The sequence below is a fragment of the Triturus cristatus genome, chromosome 3_1 (genome assembly GCF_964204655.1).
Source record: "Triturus cristatus chromosome 3_1, aTriCri1.1, whole genome shotgun sequence".
Taxonomy (NCBI): domain Eukaryota; kingdom Metazoa; phylum Chordata; class Amphibia; order Caudata; family Salamandridae; genus Triturus; species Triturus cristatus.
In genome coordinates this window covers 19,635,378-19,655,906 of record NC_140583.1, presented here as the reverse complement: position 1 = coordinate 19,655,906, position 20,529 = coordinate 19,635,378, and the positions used below count along the sequence as shown (strand labels likewise).

At 46.8% G+C, this 20,529-nt stretch overlaps 1 protein-coding gene across 4 annotated transcripts in view; it reads left to right on the top strand.

The window, feature by feature from the left end:
• Nucleotides 1–20,529, top strand: part of LOC146859616 (uncharacterized) — a 398,593-nt gene that overhangs the window by 169,321 nt on the left and 208,743 nt on the right. The gene's annotated exons all lie outside the window — the stretch shown is intronic.

The following is a 20,529-nucleotide window of genomic DNA, read 5'->3' as shown; positions in this document are numbered from 1 at the left end:
ATAGAAGTCAGTAGTGCTGGGTAGAGGCCTCCGTGCTGCATAGCGATCAAACAGTTGTGTAAAGGGGCCTCCCAGTTGTGCTACATAGAATTGAGGGCTGCTGCCTTCTGTACCGCCCTGCATAGAGCTAAGAGGTGCTGTGGAGAGCCCTTTAGGCTGTGCTGCATATGAATAAGAGCTGCTATGCAGCACCCTCCCTTTTGGGCTGCGTAGCACTCACTGGTGTTGTGCAGGCTCCTCTGTGCTAAGCTGCATAGAAATAAGCGCAGCTCTGCAGGACAGTGAGCCCTTCATGCTGCACAGAACTCACTGGTACTTTGCAGGACCCTCAGTGCTGTGATAAGCGCAGCTGTACAGGGCCCTCCATGCTGTGTAGTAATACGTGTGTTCTGTGCATGGTCGGTCATGCTGCAGAGAATTTATAGGTGCTATGCAGGGCTCAATATCAGGACAGTGAACAGAATAACAATTCCACCATTGTGCTAAAATAGTGTATGTATGCTGGCATATAAGTACTGTGTATAGTGTACTCCTACTATGCGTTCCCTAATCTAGTTCCCCAGGGCAGGTGTTCTGCCAACAATCCCCTATTGGATTCCGTGCAAAACAGCTAATGAAGGGGTAGTGTATGTTATGGTGCATACTGCAGCATAAACTGTATCAAATATGGCATAGTCTTCTACAGGGGGAGCCATTCTCATTGGCAAGCAAATTATTAATAATCTTTGTTTTTCTTGTGGTCCCGTATAGTAAAACCCTCCTTCAAGCTGTGTTGTTTTTGTGCAATCCAGAACGGAATCACCCACTGGCTTGTGGGAAACCTTACCCATGACTGCATTCAGTGTTTGTGGGCTAAAGCCCGATGCAGCAGATTGTGGTTGTGTAGCTTGAGCAGTCTTTGCAGTGTTAAGTGTTAGTATTTGCATAACAAACTGTGTCAGACATCTGTATATTGTTACTAAGTGTTTGCATCGTTTTTGCAATTGTACTGTTGGTAAATTATCAACATTAGGGTATTGTGTGTGTTTAAGGCTAGGACTTGCCATGTTGCTCCCTCATTACTAAGGGGGCCTAGTCTGGCGTCTTCTGTTGTGTGTGGTAGGGCGTCAGCAAACCAGTTTCTGTGTTCTTGGTAGGTTAAAGGTATTTCTATTCCTTCATATGGTGTATGATTATTAGCAATTTCATCTTGTTTGTAATTGTGAAATAGCCCTGTTGCATTGTTTGCTGCTGGGAATGTAACCCATGAATAGAACACCTCTGTCCTATATGCTTTGTGAGCTGCAACCGAGAAGGTAACCTCTCGACCCGTAAGTGCGAGACCTGCATGTCTGCAGTTTTCAGTAATGTTTATAGCTGGAGAACCTTCGTCTCCAGACATAATTGTAAATGTATTTCAGAGAGAGTAACACAATGAGAATATATCCTTTGAAAGCTTAAAGCTTGAACAACCTACAGCCAGTACATAGGGGTTACCTACTCAGTTGAACAGGAGGGTCCCCACCCCCATGGACATCTCCGGCAGGAGGTGTGTAGGGGTCTCGGAGTATGCACAAGAGAGCTATTAAGGCGATCCATTAAATAAGAACGCTGTCTACCAACGTTGGCGGCGCGATGTCATACATACGGTTTCAACATTTCAGCAGGAACTGTGCGTTTATTGGACTTCATAAACATTGGGATGGTGTCAGACTTATTCCATGCACCCCCACAGGATGTGCTAGCCTAGAGACCAGATGGCGCACAATGCCACTATATGTACCCCTAGCCCTGACAAGGTGACAAATGGTTTGGCAACCTCAGAACATGACCACCCTGATCCCCGCAGGAATCGTGGTAATAGACCTAGAATCTTTTCGCTCAGTCACTCGTGCTCTCTCAGGGCCCGATACAAGAAATACACAGTGGGGCGTTTTCAATATTTAGTGACCCATTGTGATCCTTGTATAAAATGTATGCGCTGCAATGATTAATAGACAGAAGCAGATAAAAGTGACTAGCTATATCAGGACAGTGAACAGAATAAATAATTCTACCATCGTGCTAAAACAGTGCATATATGCTGGCATATAAGTACTGTGTGTACTGTACCCCTACTATGCATTCCTTAACCTAGTTACCCAGGGCGGGTGTTCTGCCAAGAATCCCCTAATGGATAATCCAAACTTCCATTATCTGTAGCCAAAGTATGTAGGTCCCTGTCTTGGTCACAGAATGGACATCCCTCCTTGCAGAGGGATAAACTGGAAACAGCTGAACTGAAGTTCCGACACAGTGATGACCTCGCGATGACAGCAAAAGGCTCCTCTCTCGAGCACGGACATGCATGTGTATTCATAACAGTATGCATGCTTCCGTGTTGATGCTCCAGCTAAGCCGACATTGTTTATTGTCTCTTTGATTGTAACATTGCCTCATGGACAATATGATTAATAACAACATTTGCTCAATGTGCCAAAGCCTTGTACAAAATGTTCAAGGTGTCGTGATAGCGTGCTTACGAACTGGTTTTGTAAGCAGTGTCATTTCAGAGAAACTAATCCTGCACTTTCATTCAAAGAAATGTGTGTCAAAAGTCATGGTGTGGAAGAGAAGGCAACTTAGGAAATGTATATGTAAAATGGCAGTGTTTCTTCCCAGGCCTAACTGAGCTACATGACAAGTGAAGGGGGTGCTCAGAGGCACCTATGAACAGCACTGTGAGGAGTGAACGGGGTGCAGGAAGGACACATGAACAGCACTGCGACCGAGAAAAAGAGAGGCCTGGCATTCAGCATGAGGTCATTCCGTGACATAAGAAAAGCAAATCATATAAAGAAATAGGATTAACTCAAAATCTACCTTTAAAAAAAAAAAGAGAACAGGAAGATGCGTAGTTCTTTATCATTAAAACCGCAAGACTCAGCTGCCAGACAGGGGCTAGTTGCAGAGGAACCAGACACACAGTACAGAGGACTTGATCTGAAACACAGTCTCTGTACCTACATCCAATTGCTGTAGTGCCCTGGGTGGAGCAGAAAGGCTGTTGAGTTATGGACATATGTGTCTGCTGAACATCTCTCTGCTATACCTGCACACCCTGTCTTTTTAGGTTTCGCCTACACAGTTCACACACTGCGAAATGTATTCTTTACAATTCAGTGGGCTGAAAGTCCACCACAGCACACAATTAGTTGTTTTCGTTGTCACTCTCATTTGCAGTCTTTCAATCGCTTATCTCCCGTAGGCTTCCCTTCCTTTCTTATGTTAGCTCCTCTCTGGAGCATGGACCAAGTACATGTGTTCTTTCCTCTTCCTCATCTTTTTGCAACACACATTTTTTTTTTAATGTTTTGCGCATTTTGGGATTATTCGTGGACGTGCAATATGCTTTCCTACGTTTAACACAGGGATACAGTTTCTTATTTATGCTGCTTTCACCTACCTGACATCTCTATTGACACTTTAGCTACTTTACACCTACAACTGCTACTCTACCCACTCTACTCTCTGCTTCTCCATTTGACGCCACTACACTCTACTCTACTCCACTTTACTCGACTCTACTGCACTTTACTCTACTCTATGCCACTTTACTCCGCTCTAAGCCACTCCACTCTACTTCATGCCACTCTACTCTGTGCCACTCCACTCCACACAATGCCACTCCATGGCACTTTGCCAACCAACTCCATGCCACTCTACTCTACACCACTCTGTGCCAGTCCACACCACTTTATTCCATTTCAACCCACTCTATGCCACTCTACTGTACGCCACTCAACTCTACTGTATGCGTCTCTACTGTATGCCACTCCACTCTAAGCCCCTCAACTCCACACAATGCCACTCTGCCCCACTAAGCCCCACTGCATTCTACTGTACTCATCCTTCTCTATGCACTTTACTCTAGGAGACTCCACTCCACACCACATAATGCCACCCTGTGCCAGTCCAATCTACACCACTATACTCTACGCCATTCTACTCTAAGCCTCTCTACTTTACTGTTCGCCACTCTATTCTGTCACTCCACTCCACTCTACTCTAAGCCAGTCCACACAGTGCCACTCTAAGCCACTCCACACAGTACCACTCTACGCCACTTAAGTCTACTCTATGCCACTCCATTCTACTGTAAACACTCTACTCGACACCACCCCACACAATGCCATTCTAAGCCACTCCACTCAACTCCACTTCACTCCATCACTCTATGCCCCTCCACTTCACTCTACACCAATCTACTCTGTACCACTCCACTTTACACCACTCTACTCCACACCACTCGACCCCACTCAATGGCACTCTACTGTAAGCCACTCCACTCAATGCCCCTCCACTCTACACCACTCATCTCTACTCTAAGCCACTCCATTCTACTTTTCTCTACTTCATGCCACTCTACTCCATTCTTCTTTATGGGACTCTGAGGTTCCGTGAATTCTGAATCTGTGTTGGTAACGGCGAACCGTAACTAGTGAGTTCGGCAAGTGCTAGTGTTTTCGTCATGTTACACCGATGGATTCACTGTGTATTTAGGGATTTCGTTTCGAACCCTGGGTTCCATTTTGAGCATGGCAGCCATTTTGTGGTTGCCCTCACATAGGCCGATGACTGTGGTCGAACGAGTCTTTAGGACACGTACACCTTAGCTCGAGTTTGTGCTGACTCCTACATGACCTGAGTGAACTGACCTCGTTGCCTGAGGCCGACCCTGCCAAGCCAGTTCCTGCCCGCTAGCTGATCAAGATTAAGGGTCAGAGCACAGGACATTGCAAAGTTTTACTGCACACAAACATGCCTTATCCTACTTCTATCTGTTTCTGTTTCTTCTTTTATGGTCTATTTACGATATGGGTTGTGGTCTTTTTATTATGGGTTTGTCCGGCTTGTCTAAAGAAGAATGTTTGAAGAACAAACTCGGGTTTTGGCTGTATAGCAGCAAGGCCAAGCCACATATTATCCAAAAAACAAGAACGGTGCCAATGCTGCACTTAATTCTAATAGGGATTGGACCATGAACTGAATAAAACAGTTTCACTAGCAACCACTTTTTCCGTTGGGTTTAATCCAAAATATTTTCATACAATACATTTGTCTTTTTCCAATTTGCAAAACATGATTTCTATATAACACTTATAACATATCCAAAAGGAGGAAAAAACAATACATCATTAATATCCACATTTAAATATACTGATTTTTGCGACACCACCACTTACATACAACGATCACTCATACATACTCATCAAACACACTCATCAAACGTGCTCATTAGACATTTGTTTATGACAAAGAAAATAATTGAATGCAGTGAATGGACATAAGGCCATCAACAAGCATAAATTAACGCAATTATAGTACACTGTATTCTATTGTTTCTGAATGATTGGCCAGAAGCGAAAAAAGGTCTACGTGTTTCGAATCCCTTCATATGTGGGGATTCTCATCAGGACCAACACTTGTTGAAACGAAACAAACACAAAACTATGTTTTACTAAATGACCCCAAACAATTGAATGCCAAACCGCACACATTATTCTAACGTCTTACCTGCGACTGAATGCATGCAGAGGAGACTTTCAAAATTATTTCTAAAACCGTCAAATGACCTGAAAAGAGTGAAGACCAACAGGATTGTCACCTCAATGAAAAAACCTTTTTGGTGAGTGAGCCAGCTAAGAGGTTAGTAGCAGTCTTACTTGTCAAGCTGTTGTGGTGTCAGATAGTGGTTAACTTCTATGGCGTCAGAGTCTGAGTCTTGAAACTGCTGTGTTCCCAGTCCAGCAATCACCAAGCCTTTAGTGCAAGGATTGACCCTTATAATTGTTTGTGTGGACTCTAATGGAACAAAAAGTATATCAAGAGCACTCGGTTAATGATCCTCCTTGGCAGGTATGGCGTTTTAGCTATTATCGGAGCTGCGCGTGGTTAGGGATCTTACCTCGAGAAGATCGTGAAAAGTCAACATAACTCCTCATTCCGGGCGTGCGGCGCCATTTTAGTTGGAATGGAATTCCGGTTTGTCTGGCATCTATTTAAATGCGAGCACTTCCGCCGGTGACGACTCATGGGAGTTGTAGTTTCCTGATTTTTGTGCCGTCTGCCCTGCGCACTTGCGACTCAAAGAAGCGATCAATTTTAAAACTGCTCTAGGCGGGTGGATGGTCTTAACTCTGGACTATATCGTAGTTGAGCTCTGTGGCTTTTGCATTGGGGTGCCGTATTGGCTCCTTGATATCCAGGGTGCGGACGTCAGAGTTAATCGGTGGTCATGGGAATTGTAGTCTTTCTCTTGAGTTTTTTTTTAAATATATGTTGACAACACTTTATTCAAAGCGTATGACACTGTTATGGTTGAGTATGTGCGACATCTAATTAAATGCTGTCACTAATGCGTGTTGAGACTCACGTGGCTTATAGTTTTATTTGTTTTAAAACAAGGACGAAAAAAAGCGTTATTGCAACAGGTAGTGTGATGAGTTATGAAATTGTCTATATAAGGCATATGATCTTATCTTTGGGAACGCGCCAGTGACATGATGGCATGATCATGTCACGAAAACGGAAATCCCATCTATGCAAGGCTCATCAAAGTTGTGATCTCTCCATGATTTTTTGAATGTATGATAATACAGACTTGATACGGTCTCTTCTACAAAACAGAGCTGCGGACAATTACAGATTATAAATCTCAGAGATTTCATTCAGGCCGTAAACCGACGTGTTAAATTTTGTGATGAGCATTGCTTCCCTTTTTAATAGTTTGGCGTCGAGGTCGCCACCGCGACTGTCTTGTTCAACTTTGGAGATAATAGTCCATTTTAGATCCTTCTCCGTATGATTATTAAGATGCCAATGATTGACCAGCGGGGCATTCTGCACATTCTTGCGGATTCTAGATTTATGTTGCTGGATTCTGAGCCTCGTCTCCTGATTTGATTTTCCAATGTACAGTTTGTTACATGGACATAGGATTCCATACACCACAAATTTGGTTTTACAGTTGGAAAAGGTGTCATGTTTCCAATGGATTCCCCTGTGGGTGAAGTGGTTTCCTTCCATGGTTGACTCACAGCACACACACATTCCACATTTGTGATGGCCTTGTATTGGTGGAAGACTCAGGAAACTTCTCATGTTGAGACTTTTAGTTTTCGGTAGTGCGGCTCGCACTATCTGGTTGGCTATGCTTTTATCTTTCTTAAAAGCGAACAATGGGGATTCTTTTAATGTGGTGTCCAGATTCTTGACCAAATGCCAATTCTGGGTAATGATCTTTTTAAACCAGTTAGACGTGGGGCTGAAAGTGGACACACATACAATCCTGTCCATTTTAGATTTATCCTTCCTTTCCAACAGTATCTCTCGCGGGGTCCACCAAGCTCATTTGATTGCTTTCTTCAATAGTTTTTTCGGGTACCCTCTGGATAAAAGATTGTTCTTTAAGTTTTCAGCATGGAAAAAATATTCATCTTTAAATGAACAATTTCGGCGAATTCGCAAAAATTGACCATAGGGCAAATTGTCCCTTAAACTACGTGGATGGTTGCTTGGGTAATGTAGAGCTTTGTTTCTGTCAGTTTTTTTCTTGTAGAGTGTGGTGACAAGGCGGCCCTCACTTGGATAGACCTCAACGTCCAAGAATGGCATTCTGAGTTTGGAGTAGTTAAGACTGAATTTAATATCTGGTGTTCTGTTGTTTAGCCAATCTACAAAGGCTTGTAGTTGGTCTTCTTCTCCAGTCCAGGTCAAAAAAACATCGTCGATGTACCGGACCCAATTTCCAATATAAAGGACACCCCATTGCGACGCCTTTAGTTTGAAAATATTTTTTTCAAACTAAAGGCGTCGCAATGGGGTGTCCTTTCGCCTCAGAGTTGGCAGTCCTTTATATGTCCAAGTACGAAGACAGATTCGTACATAACAACAACCCCTTCGCAATTTATATTGGAAATTGGGTCCGGTACATCGACAATGTTTTTTGGACCTGGACTGGAGAAGAAGACCAACTACAAGCCTTTGTAGATTGGCTAAACAACAGAACACCAGATATTAAATTCAGTCTTAACTACTCCAAACTCAGAATGCCATTCTTGGACGTTGAGGTCTATCCAAGTGAGGGCCGCCTTGTCACCACACTCTACAAGAAAAAAACTGACAGAAACAAAGCTCTACATTACTCAAGCAACCATCCACGTAGTTTAAGGGACAATTTGCCCTATGGTCAATTTTTGCGAATTCGCCGAAATTGTTCATTTAAAGATGAATATTTTTTCCATGCTGAAAACTTAAAGAACAATCTTTTATCCAGAGGGTACCCGAAAAAATTATTGAAGAAAGCAATCAAATGAGCTTGGTGGACCCCGCGAGAGATACTGTTGGAAAGGAAGGATAAATCTAAAATGGACAGGATTGTATGTGTGTCCACTTTCAGCCCCACGTCTAACTGGTTTAAAAAGATCATTACCCAGAATTGGCATTTGGTCAAGAATCTGGATACCACATTAAAAGAATCCCCATTGTTCGCTTTTAAGAAAGATAAAAGCATAGCCAACCAGATAGTGCGAGCCGCACTACCGAAAACTAAAAGTCTCAACATGAGAAGTTTCCTGAGTCTTCCACCAATACAAGGCCATCACAAATGTGGAATGTGTGTGTGCTGTGAGTCAACCATGGAAGGAAACCACTTCACCCACAGGGGAATCCATTGGAAACATGACACCTTTTCCAACTGTAAAACCAAATTTGTGGTGTATGGAATCCTATGTCCATGTAACAAACTGTACATTAGAAAAACAAATCAGGAGACGAGGCTCAGAATCCAGCAACATAAATCTAGAATCCGCAATAATGTGCAGAATGCCCCGCTGGTCAATCATGGGCATCTTAATAATCATACGGAGAAGGATCTAAAATGGACTATTATCTCCAAAGTTGAACAAGACAGTCGCGGTGGCGACCTCAACGCCAAACTATTAAAAAGGGAAGCAATGCTCATCACAAAATTTAACACGTTGGTTTACGGCCTGAATGAAATCTCTGAGATTTATAATCTGTAATTGTCCTCAGCTCTGTTTTGTAGAAGAGACCGTATCAAGTCTGTATTATCATACATTCAAAAAATCATGGAGAGATCACAACTTTGATGAGCCTTGCATAGATGGGATTTCCGTTTTCGTGACATGATCATGCCATCATGTCACTGGCGCGTTCCCAAAGATAAGATCATATGCCTTATATAGACAATTTCATAACTCATCACACTACCTGTTGCAATAACGCTTTTTTTCGTCCTTGTTTTAAAACAAATAAAACTATAAGCCACGTGAGTCTCAACACGCATTAGTGACAGCATTTAATTAGATGTCGCACATACTCAACCATAACGGTGTCATACGCTTTGAATAAAGTGTTGTCAACATATATTTTTTTAAAAACTCAAGAGAAGGACTACAATTCCCATGACCACCGATTAACTCTGATGTCCGCACCCTGGACATCAAGGAGCCAATACGGCACCCCAATGCAAAAGCCACAGAGCTCAACTACGATATAGTCCAGAGTTAAGACCATCCACCCGCCTAGAGCAGTTTTTGAATTGATCGCTTCTTTGAGTCGCAAGTGCGCAGGGCAGACGGCACAAAAATCAGGAAACTACAACTCCCATGAGTCGTCACCGGCGGAAGTGCTCGCATTTAAATAGATGCCAGACAAACCGGAATTCCATTCCAACTACAATGGCGCCGCACGCCCGGAATGAGGAGTTATGTTGACTTTTCACGATCTTCTCGAGGTAAGATCCCTAACCACGCGCAGCTCCGATAATAGCTAAAACGCCATACCTGCCAAGGAGGATCATTAACCAAGTGCTCTTGATATACTTTTTGTTCCATTAGAGTCCACACAAACAATTATAAGGGTCAATCCTTGCACTAAAGGCTTGGTGATTGCTGGACTGGGAACACAGCAGTTTCAAGACTCAGACTCTGACGCCATAGAAGTTAACCACTATCTGACACCACAACAGCTTGACAAGTAAGACTGCTACTAACCTCTTAGCTGGCTCACTCACCAAAAAGGTTTTTTCATTGAGGTGACAATCCTGTTGGTCTTCACTCTTTTCAGGTCATTTGACGGTTTTAGAAATCATTTTGAAAGTCTCCTCTGCATGCATTCAGTCGCAGGTAAGACGTTAGAATAATGTGTGCGGTTTGGCATTCAATTGTTTGGGGTCATTTAGTAAAACATAGTTTTGTGTTTGTTTCGTTTCAGCAAGTGTTGGTCCTGATGAGAATCCCCACATATGAAGGGATTCGAAACACGTAGACCTTTTTTCGCTTCTGGCTAATCATTCAGAAACAATAGAATACAGTGTACTATAATTGCGTTAATTTATGCTTGTTGATGGCCTTTTGTCCATTCACTGCATTTAATTATTTTCTTTGTCATAAACAAATGTCTAATGAGCACGTTTGATGAGTGTGTTTGATGAGTATGTATGAGTGATCGTTGTATGTAAGTGGTGGTGTCGCAAAAATCAGTACATTTAAATGTGGATATTAATGATGTATTGTTTTTTCCTCCTTTTGGATATGTTATAAGTGTTATATTGAAATCATGTTTTGCAAATTGGAAAAAGACAAATGTATTGTATGAAAATATTTTGGATTAAACCCAACGGAAAAAGTGGTTGCTAGTGAAACTGTTTTATTCAGTTCATGGTCCAATCCCTATTAGAATTAAGTGCAGCATTGGCACCGTTCTTGTTTTTTGGATAAAGAAGAATGTTGGGATTGTTCGATGATTGATCATGGGCCGGACAACTGAAAAGTGGGTTTTACCGTCATGCGATACTTTTGGTGTGGTTACATGTGATTGGACAATTTGTAAAATAATGGGTGTTTGTCTGGAATGTGATGTTTCTGGCATAAAAAGGGATGACTTGCTTTGTAAAATTGAGCAGTCTCCTGAGAACTCATACCGTGATGACTTCTAGGACTTCTGTTACTGGCTGCAGCCAATAAATTCGATTGTTGACGCCACCAAGAAGTATCCCGTGTCTCTGTATTCTAAGACGGGTGAACCTGAAGACGTTGGGCGTGCCCCTGGCGCCGCTGGTTTCTAAAAACCCGGTTCTTCAACTCCACACCACTCCACTCTACTTTACATCACTCCACTCTACTCTACCCTATGCTACTCTACCCCGCTCCATGCCACTCTATGCCACTCCACTCTTCTGTACGTCACGCCACTCTTCACCACTCCACTCTGAACCACTCCACTCTAGGCCACTCTACTCTGCGCCACACAACACCACTCTACAGCAGTCTTCGCCACTCCACTCTTCGCCATTATACTCTACACCACTTTACTGTACGCCACTCCCCTCGACTCTACACCACTCTACTCAAACCCACTCAACTTCTCTCAATACAATTACACTCTGCACTACAACACTCCACTCCATGCAACTCTACTCTGTGCCACTCCACTCCACTCTATGCCACTCCACTCTACTCTATTTCACTCTATGCCACTCTACTATATGCCCCTTCACTCTACTGTACACCACTCCACTGTACTGTATGCCACTCTACCCTACACCACTCAACTCTACGCCACTCCACTCTACAACACTCCACTCCACACTACTCTATGCCACATCACTGTACACCACTCTCCTCTATGCCACAACACTAACCTTTAACCATGCTGAACAGCAGCCATGCTGCAGTACTACATGACGAAAAGGAATTGGCATAGCCAGTAGTTCCACATAGGTGAAGCCTATTGGCTTTACCAGTGCTTGTTAATATCGCTTTTAATCTAAGTACCTGAGAAAATAAAATGTCTTGCTAATAGCAGAGATTGGCAGAGCAATGCAATCAAGATCCAATTAGAGTAAAGTTTGTGATTGTGAATGAGGCAGGATCCCAGAGGGCTTGTGCGTATTTAAGCAAGGCTGGCTGGCATCACCTCTGAGAAGGTACATTTGCGTCCACCTGATAATCTTTGGAATATTTCAGAGTTGGCGCTGCAGAACCTCTGGGTCCTTAGGCCATTTTGTTTAAACATTATGCTACAAGATGCAACATTTGGCACATTTCCCCAAAACATTTAATGGGGATATATATTGTGAGCCAACATGGTGCCCGACCACTGCATCTGGTATAATATTGGCACAGGAAAGAACTTTTTGGGGTACATATATTATGGAGTGGAAAAATCATAATTTAATATGGATACCTTGATGACGCTTTGAGAACATGATAGATGTTTCTATTCATAAATGGAGAGTTCGGTTTGAGACTAAGGACTGTTAAGATGGCCGCTGTAGGATGTGTCTTGGTGGTGGAGCCTGACTCTCAGTCGAACAGGGATATAACATGGGTTCTGTTAGATTTGGGGGTCTCTAGTTGGCACAGGTAGGTACTTGTGACAAATAGGGACCCTTGCCTCTAGTCAGGGTAAGGGGGTACACTCCTACAATAACCCCTGCTCACCCCCTTGGTAGCTTGGCACGAGCAGACAGGCTTATCTCAGAGGCAGTGTGTAAAGCATTTGTGACCACATACAGTAATCCAGTGACAAAACTACAAATGGACACTACACAGGTTTAATATCAAAAATACGTATACTTTATATAGATTTACCACAAGACCAAAAACGACAAAATACACAATACTATTACTTTAAGATGGTAGTTTTAGCTTAGTTCAGTTCAGCTCTCAAGATGTGACACTTTGCGTCAATGTACCTTACGATTCGTTGCGCTTCCACGACAAGCAATGTCACAGCGATGGAAATGCGGCAAAGTTCTGGTGCAAAGAAATAAAGACGTGAAGATCTTCCAGATGCGGCACGCTTCTCCGGGGATGCGAGAAGTTCTCGGTTCGATGCGTGGACTGCAGCGGCGACACCTTTGTTCAGAAGTGCGACGGCAACAGCTCCAACTGCGACACTCTTCTCCCACGATGCGTGAAGCTTCCGCACGATGCGACAACTACAGCGGCGACATACTTGTTCAGAAATGCGACGGCAGCAGCTCCGACGGTGGCGCGCTTCTCGGGGATGCGAGGCGCTTTCTCCGATGCGTTGCAATGCGACAGTTCCAGCAGCGACACCCTTGTTCAGAAGTGCGACGGCAGCAACAACGACGGCGACACGCTTCTTCCTCGTTGCAAGACTCTTCTCTTGATGCGGTGCAGTGTGACAACTCCAGCGGCGACACCCTTGTTCAGAAGTGCGTCAGCAAGTAGCAGCGACGCCGGCACTCTTCCTCTTCGTTGCGAGACGCTTCTCTCGATGTGGTGCAGTGCGACAACTCCAGCGGCAACACCCTTGTTCAGAAGTGCGACGGCAGCAGCAGCGACGGCGACACTCTTCGGCTTCGGCTTCGTTGAGTCGCACTTCAAGCTCCTTGTGACACACAGTCCCTCAGAAGGCCCAAAACAGCAGCAGGCACTTCCAAAGAACTCTGGGGAGCTGGGGGTTGAAGTCTGTTGTCCCTAAGACTTCAGCAGGAGGCAAGCTCTGTTCCAAGCCCTTGGAGATCCTTACAAGTTGAAATAAGCACACAAAGTCTCTTCTCCTTCCTTTGGCAGTCAGGCAAACCACTGCAGGCCAATCCCCCAAGCAGCACTTCAGCTTAGGGATAGTCTCTCCTCAGTTTCTTCAGGTTCCGCTCCTCAGTAAACGTTTCTTCTTGTTCCAAAAGTGATCTAAATTCTTGGGATCAGGGTCCCACTACTTATACCCCAAAATCCTTTGTTCTCTGAGGGGAGAGGGGCCTTTGCCCCGTCCAAACCAGTTCCTGAGCACTCTGTTTACCAGACTTCTCCTTTCCTTTCACAGTGCAGGGTAGAAACATCAGACGCACCACAGGAGGTGGAGCCAGCATTGTGGAAGGCAAGTACAGCCCTGGAGCACTTTGTTGACAGGGTTCCTTCTCTTCATTCACTGTGCAGGGCAGAGACAGCCGCTCCCCAGGGGGTGGAGCCAGCATTGTGGAAGGCAGGCACAGCCCTATTCAAGTCCCAGGTGCAACTCCTCTCACCCATCTGGATGCAGATCTCTCTATTCACCACCGGGACACCTCACCCTGTCTCCTGGAATTCCCCAGCCCTGTCACTCAAACTCCAGACAAAGGAATACACAGCCTAGCAGAGGCAGGTTTGAAAAGGTTAGGCAAGAAAATACCTACTTTCTAAAAGTGGTATTTTCAAACACAGAATGTTAAAACCAACTTCACTAAAAGATGTATTTTATCATTCTGAGTTCAGGCATACTAAATTCGAATTTCTACCATGTTCTCTGGGTCAGTTAAGATTATAAACATGTAATAATCTAACAGCCCATTCTGGCCTATGGAGAACAGGTAGCCTTGCAATAGTGAAAAACAAAAATGGCTGTAATTCACTATTGGGACATGCCACACACATCAGGGCATGTCCTACCTTATACTTACAATACACCCTGCCCTTGGGCCTACCATAGGGGTGACTAATATGAAGTTAAGAGAAGGTTTAGGGACTGGCAAGTGGGTGCACTTGCCCAGTCAGCATGACAGTACCAGACTGCATGCAGGTTCTGCAATGGCAGACCTTAGACACATTTTACTAGACCGCTTCTGTGGGTGGCACATCCAATGCCGTAAGCCCACCAGCATTATTTGGATTTTCAAGCCCTGGGCACACTCAGTGCACTAGACTAGGGTCTGACAAGTAAACCAAATCAGTCAATCAGGGAATCACTAATCAATACATTCATTTACAATAGGGAGCACTTGCACTGTGGCACTGGACAGCAGTGGCACAGTGCCCAAAGCATCTAACACCAGCAAAAACACATGAGGCAACAGCAAAAATGGAAGGGAGACCTACGCCAATGGTGCCAGGTCTAACAGGTTCCAACATGGCGCCCGGCCAGATGTAAAACCAAAGGGGATGATGGACAGAGTGTTGAACATTGCCAGCTGTAGGCGGGTGGCTGGGACGGAGCGCTCTCCCGTTGGGCCTTCATATGGGATTGCATTGTTTGAGGGTGTTACATTTCAATACGATGATCTATAGATAACTTACTGTGATCTATGTACTTGTATCACTGACAGGAAAGGCACGGATGTGGTCGGTTACTGTATATTATGGAGGCATTTAGTTGACCTGTAGGGCACTAACCGTGACCATCTGTCGATATGGAACACTAATATGACTGGCTTTGATTTGATGTCAAGTATTGCTATGATTACTTACCGGTAATCCCCATTACTCTTAGTCCTACTCGTCCTCGACCCAGTCATAACTAATGAGGCATACCAAAGCAACCCCACCAGCAGGCCTTTGGAGAACCACACAGAGAACAGAGACCGAACACAAAAACGGAGTGCAGCAAGTTAATAATTTAATAAACAAACAGAATCAGGGAGGGGGAACAACCCCCACAGCATGCAACACACCACTACCAAAATTGGTCCGGTCAGACAAAGCACAATTCAGACGATAGTGCCGTACAAAAGTAGAATCAGACGCCCACGTCCCAGCCCAACAGATCTCATCAAGGGAAACCCCATGAAAGGCAGCCCAGGAAGCAGAAACACCCCTAGTGGAACGGGCCTGAACCCCAGAAGGGCAAGGCAAACCAGAGCCCTGATAAGCCAGAGAAATGACAGCCTTGATCCAGCGACCCAGAGTAAGACGAGAGGCAGCCTTACCCCGACCAGCCAAACCAAAGGTCACAAAGAGGGAGTCCGAAGAGCGAAACCCCGCAGAGCGGGCAACATAAACGGACAAAGCACGCCTCACATCCAGGGAGTGAAGCAACAGTTCAGCAGGCGAGGAAGGAGAAGGACAGAAAGAAGGAAGAATCAACTCCTGAGAACAATGAAAACGAGACCGAATCTTTGGAACAACCCAGGATCCAAAGAAAGGACCACTGCGTCATCCAAGAAACGCAAAAAGGGAGGAGAACATCGCAAGGCAGTGAGCTCACCCAACCGCCGAGCAGAAGTCACAGCAACCAAAAAAGCCACCTTAAAAGAGAGGAATTTAAGGTCCACAGACTCCAAGGGCTCAAAAGGAGAGGACTGCAGAGCACCCAGGACCAAAGAAAGATCCCAAGGAGGAACCTGAGTGCAAGTAGAAGGAGAGGACAGAGAGAAACTCCGGAACAACCGGGAAACCAACAACCCATCCGAAGACGGAAGCGAAGCCAGATCCAGGAAAGCCCTAACAGCAGCCTACTGCCCCTTCAGAGTAGACAAGGCATACTTCTTCTGAAACCCATCCAAGAAAAACTGAAGGATAGAAGCAATAGGACAAGAGACAGGAGAGAGACCAAGGCCCGAACACCAGGAAGAGAAAGAAGCCCAATGTTTAGAGTAGGAGGACAAAGTGGAACTCCTACGAGACTCTTGCATCACAGAGATGAGGTGGTCAGGCAAACCTCGGACGCCAAGAGACATCCGTTCAACCTCCAGACCGCCAGGGTGAGAGGGACCAGGAGGGAGGGAGAGGGAGACCTCAGGGGGGACGGATAGCGGGGAGGAATCCAAGGGGGTCCCACCGCCAGGCTCAACAACAACAGGAATTAGGACCTCCGTGGCCAGTGAGGCAAGACCGCCACCACCCGGGCACCCACCCGCTGGACCTTCAGCAAGAAGGCAGGAATCAGGGGAAAGGGGGTGAAGGTGTACAGCAACCAAGGGGGCCACCGAAGAGACAACACCACCACCCCCTAAGCACCCAACTCCGGAGTCCAAGAACAAAAGCGGGGGACTTGGGCATCGTCCCGGGAGGCAAACAAGTCCAGCAGGGGAGTCCTGAACCTCCGACAGATCAACCGGAAAATCCTGGGGGAGAGACACAGGGTCAGAGAGGATGGAAACCTGTGACTCAAGGCGCCCGCCACCACATTGTCCACACTCCGGATATGCTGAGCAGAGATGGCCAGAAGATGACATTCCGCCCAACCCACAATCGCACAGGCCACCAAATTCAACGAAGGACTGAGAGTACTGCCCTGGTGGTTTATGTAAGCTACAGTCACGGAGTTGTCGGACCTCACCAGGACATTGCACCCCAGCAGATGAGCCTGGAAGAAGTGAAGAGCACGGGCCACAGCAGACAGCTCCCTCCAATTGGACAACCGGCGGGAATCCACCCAGAGCCAACGAGCCTGAACAGACCACTGACCCAGAGTAGCCCCCCAACCTGATGCACTGGCATCCGTCATCAACACCAAAGGAGGCGGTAGGCAAATCCACATCCCCTTGGAGGGATTTGAGGAATCCAGCCACCACCGGAGAGCGGACATCACCTCCAGTGTCACCAGCACAGAGAGAGCAAAGTCCTGAACCGGAAACGGCACCCAACGCCGAACATGCCACAGCAGAGGACGAAGATGAACCCTGGCCCAGGGCACCGTGAAGACAGTAGCAGCCATATGACCCTGAACCTCGAGCCACTGAAGGAGGGGAGCCGCAGCCCGGGACAACAACCTCTGCAACAGGCACTGAAGACGCTGAATCCGTGAATCCGGCAGGAACACCTTGCCCAGGACTGAATCGAAGACATCCCCTATGAAAGTCCGCCGAGTAGCAGGAAGGAGCTGGCATTTCGGAAAGATCACAAGAAACCCATGCTGCTCTAGCGTAAGGATGGTCAAGGACAGGTGCTGAGACAGGACCGCCGGGGAAGGAGCCTGGAGCAGCCAATCGCCCAGGTAAGGGAACACCGATACTCCCCAGAGGTGAAGATGGGCCACCAAGGGAGCAACCACCTTGGTGAACACCCGGAGAGCGGACCGGAGACCAAACGGAAGGACACAGAACTTCCAATGACGACCCTCCATGCAGAATCGCAGAAACACCTGATCCTCCAGGGCCACAGGAATATGAAGATAAGCATCCCGGAGATCCAGAGTAGCAAACACCCAGCCGGCCTGAAACAAAGGAACCACCCGCTGCAAGGTCTCCATCTTGAAAGGGATCTTCCGCACAAACAAGTTCAGACCCGGAGATTGATGACAATCCGAAACCCTATTGTGACTTTCGGAACCAGGAAATCAATCGAATAGGTCCCCAGACCCCACTCCAACCGGGGAACGGGCACAATCGCTTTCTTCAAGAACCGAGCGCGAACACCGTCCACCAAGGACTGACGACGGGACTGGCACAAGGGAGTCGGAGTCCGCACCACGCCCGAGGGAGGAGGAAGGAACTGAAACTCGATCCGATACCCTCATTCCAGGACATCCAGCACCCACTGATCGGAGGTCGTCAGACGCCAAGCGGGAAGGAACAACCGCAACCTCCCACCAACCTCGGGCGCCACACCAGCGGGACCCACGATCGGAGCGGCATAGTCAGGAACGCTGTGGCCCCGGTCCAGCATCACGGGCAGGCTTCTTTTGGAACTTCCGAGGGAAACCTCTACCAGCCCCCCTCGGGCCTTTTAACGAAGGACTGTTGAAACCTGGAAGGCAGACGAAAAGACTTGGCCTGAGAAAAGGAAAAATCCTTACGAGAAGGCTGCCGACGGAAGGAAAAAGAGTGCTTACGCTTCTTAAACACCTTATGCAGCTTATCCTCAAGAGCGTCCCCAAAGAGACGAGGGCCAGTAAAGGACAAACGCAAAGCCATGGACCTCTGGGCGGCATCCGTATTCCAACCCTTCAGCAACAGATTCCGACGAGCAGCGACAGAGGAACCACAGGACAAGGCAGAAGCGCTCACAGAATCGAAGGCAATGTCCGAGAGGAATTCAGCCTGACGCTCCATAGATTCCAGCAAGTCCGGGCAACAGCCACCCTCCTGCATCGTGGAAGTCAGTCAACAGAGATTGAGCGACATAAGCCCCGTAGATACTAGAACGGATGGCAAGGTTAGAACCAGCATAAAACTTCCGCAACGCAGAGTCAATCTTCTTATCCACCCCATCACGAAGAATGTTATCATCCGCCATAGAAGGTCGACCAACCAAACTTGCGACAATGGAATCCACACGCACAGACTCAGGAAAGGACTCCTCCATGTCCTGCAAAGGATAAAGCTTCGACATGAAGCGTGGCATCATAATGGGATCTGGATCCTTCCATTCTTTCAAGAGGACATCCATCACAAAGGGATGAACAGGAAGAGAAGCAGCAACAGGCTTCGGAAATTGCGGCAAAACAGCATCAGAGGAAGTACTGGCCACAACATCAGGAAACCCCATGTTCTCACACACATGAGAAAGCAGGTCAGGTAACAATTCTTTGGAAACATATTTGCCCTTCAGATCCACTGCCCCCAAGGAAGCGTCCTCAGAAGAATCGGAAGAAGAAATGTCCGAATAGAGGGCAGCGCCACCACCAGAACGGCTCCCAGCAGACTTCTTGGAGGACTTCAGTTCAGACAGTTCAGTTGGAAGTCCAAAATCAGGCACTTCAACCCGCCGTCATCTAACTTAGCGTGCTTCCCTGCAGGGGCGGAATCCCCACTGTCCGCAAGGGAAGAGGAAGAGGAAACAGGAGACATATGCTTCCACTTCTTGTGATGCTTCCCCATCATGAAACAACAGCAAACGAAGAAACGAAGAGCACGTGTAACAACCAAAGGCAGGAACCAGCAAGCAACAGAACAGAAAACAACACCCCCCCTCTCCCTTTTAAAATAAAGGAAACAGAAAACGCCCCCAACAACACAGCTGGGAAGAAAACGAGGCGGCAGGGGGGTGGCCAGAACAGCAAACACAAAATGACACAGTGCGCGGCCGCCGAAGGCACCAACCAGCACAACAGAGGACGAAAGCTCCCCTTCACAACCCGGGCGCTCCGGCAGAAAAACGAAAGCGGAGCACTCGGTGCAACCCGAGTGCTCCAAAGAAGATTACACAGCACGGGGCGCCTGGACCCCACCCCGGAGCACTCAAAGTCCCACAACCGGGCGGCGACAGACGGAAGCAAAGAACTTCCCCAACATCCCTCCTGTGACGAAGGAACTGGGCAAAAGGAGAAACACTCCTAGTGCAAAAGCCCAAGAGCACAACCAGAAAGGCAGTGCGCCGCCCAAAGAAAAAGCGGCGGGGCCCCAGAATTATGTTTGCCAGCAGCTGCACAGATCCAGCCTGTAGGTACACAGATCCAACCTGTAGCGGGCTGCTAGGAAAGAACTCACCCGGTACATCAGCAGCAGCAGGATCCCAGGAAGCCAGCGCAGCCCAGCAGAACCGGCATCCAGGAGCCAGAAAGAGTCCAGGAAGCCCAGCAGCCCGACTCGAACTCCCACGAAGGTCCATGAGCGCCCCCAGAGCCCAGCAGAGGAGGAAACCACAGGACAACACGAAGCAGGTAAGTGCCCAGCACCTACCCCAGCGTCCCTGTCAGGTCCACTGACAGGAAACAAAACAGGATGTGCTTTTGGTTGGCTGTGTGCTTATAGCCCCTGACGGGAGGGTGGGTGGAGCCTAAAAGCGTTTCCTGTTTTGTTTCCTGTCATGTGGAATACCTCATTAGTTATGACTGGGTCGAGGACGAGGGACATAGAGGTAATAAGACACATGTAGGTAC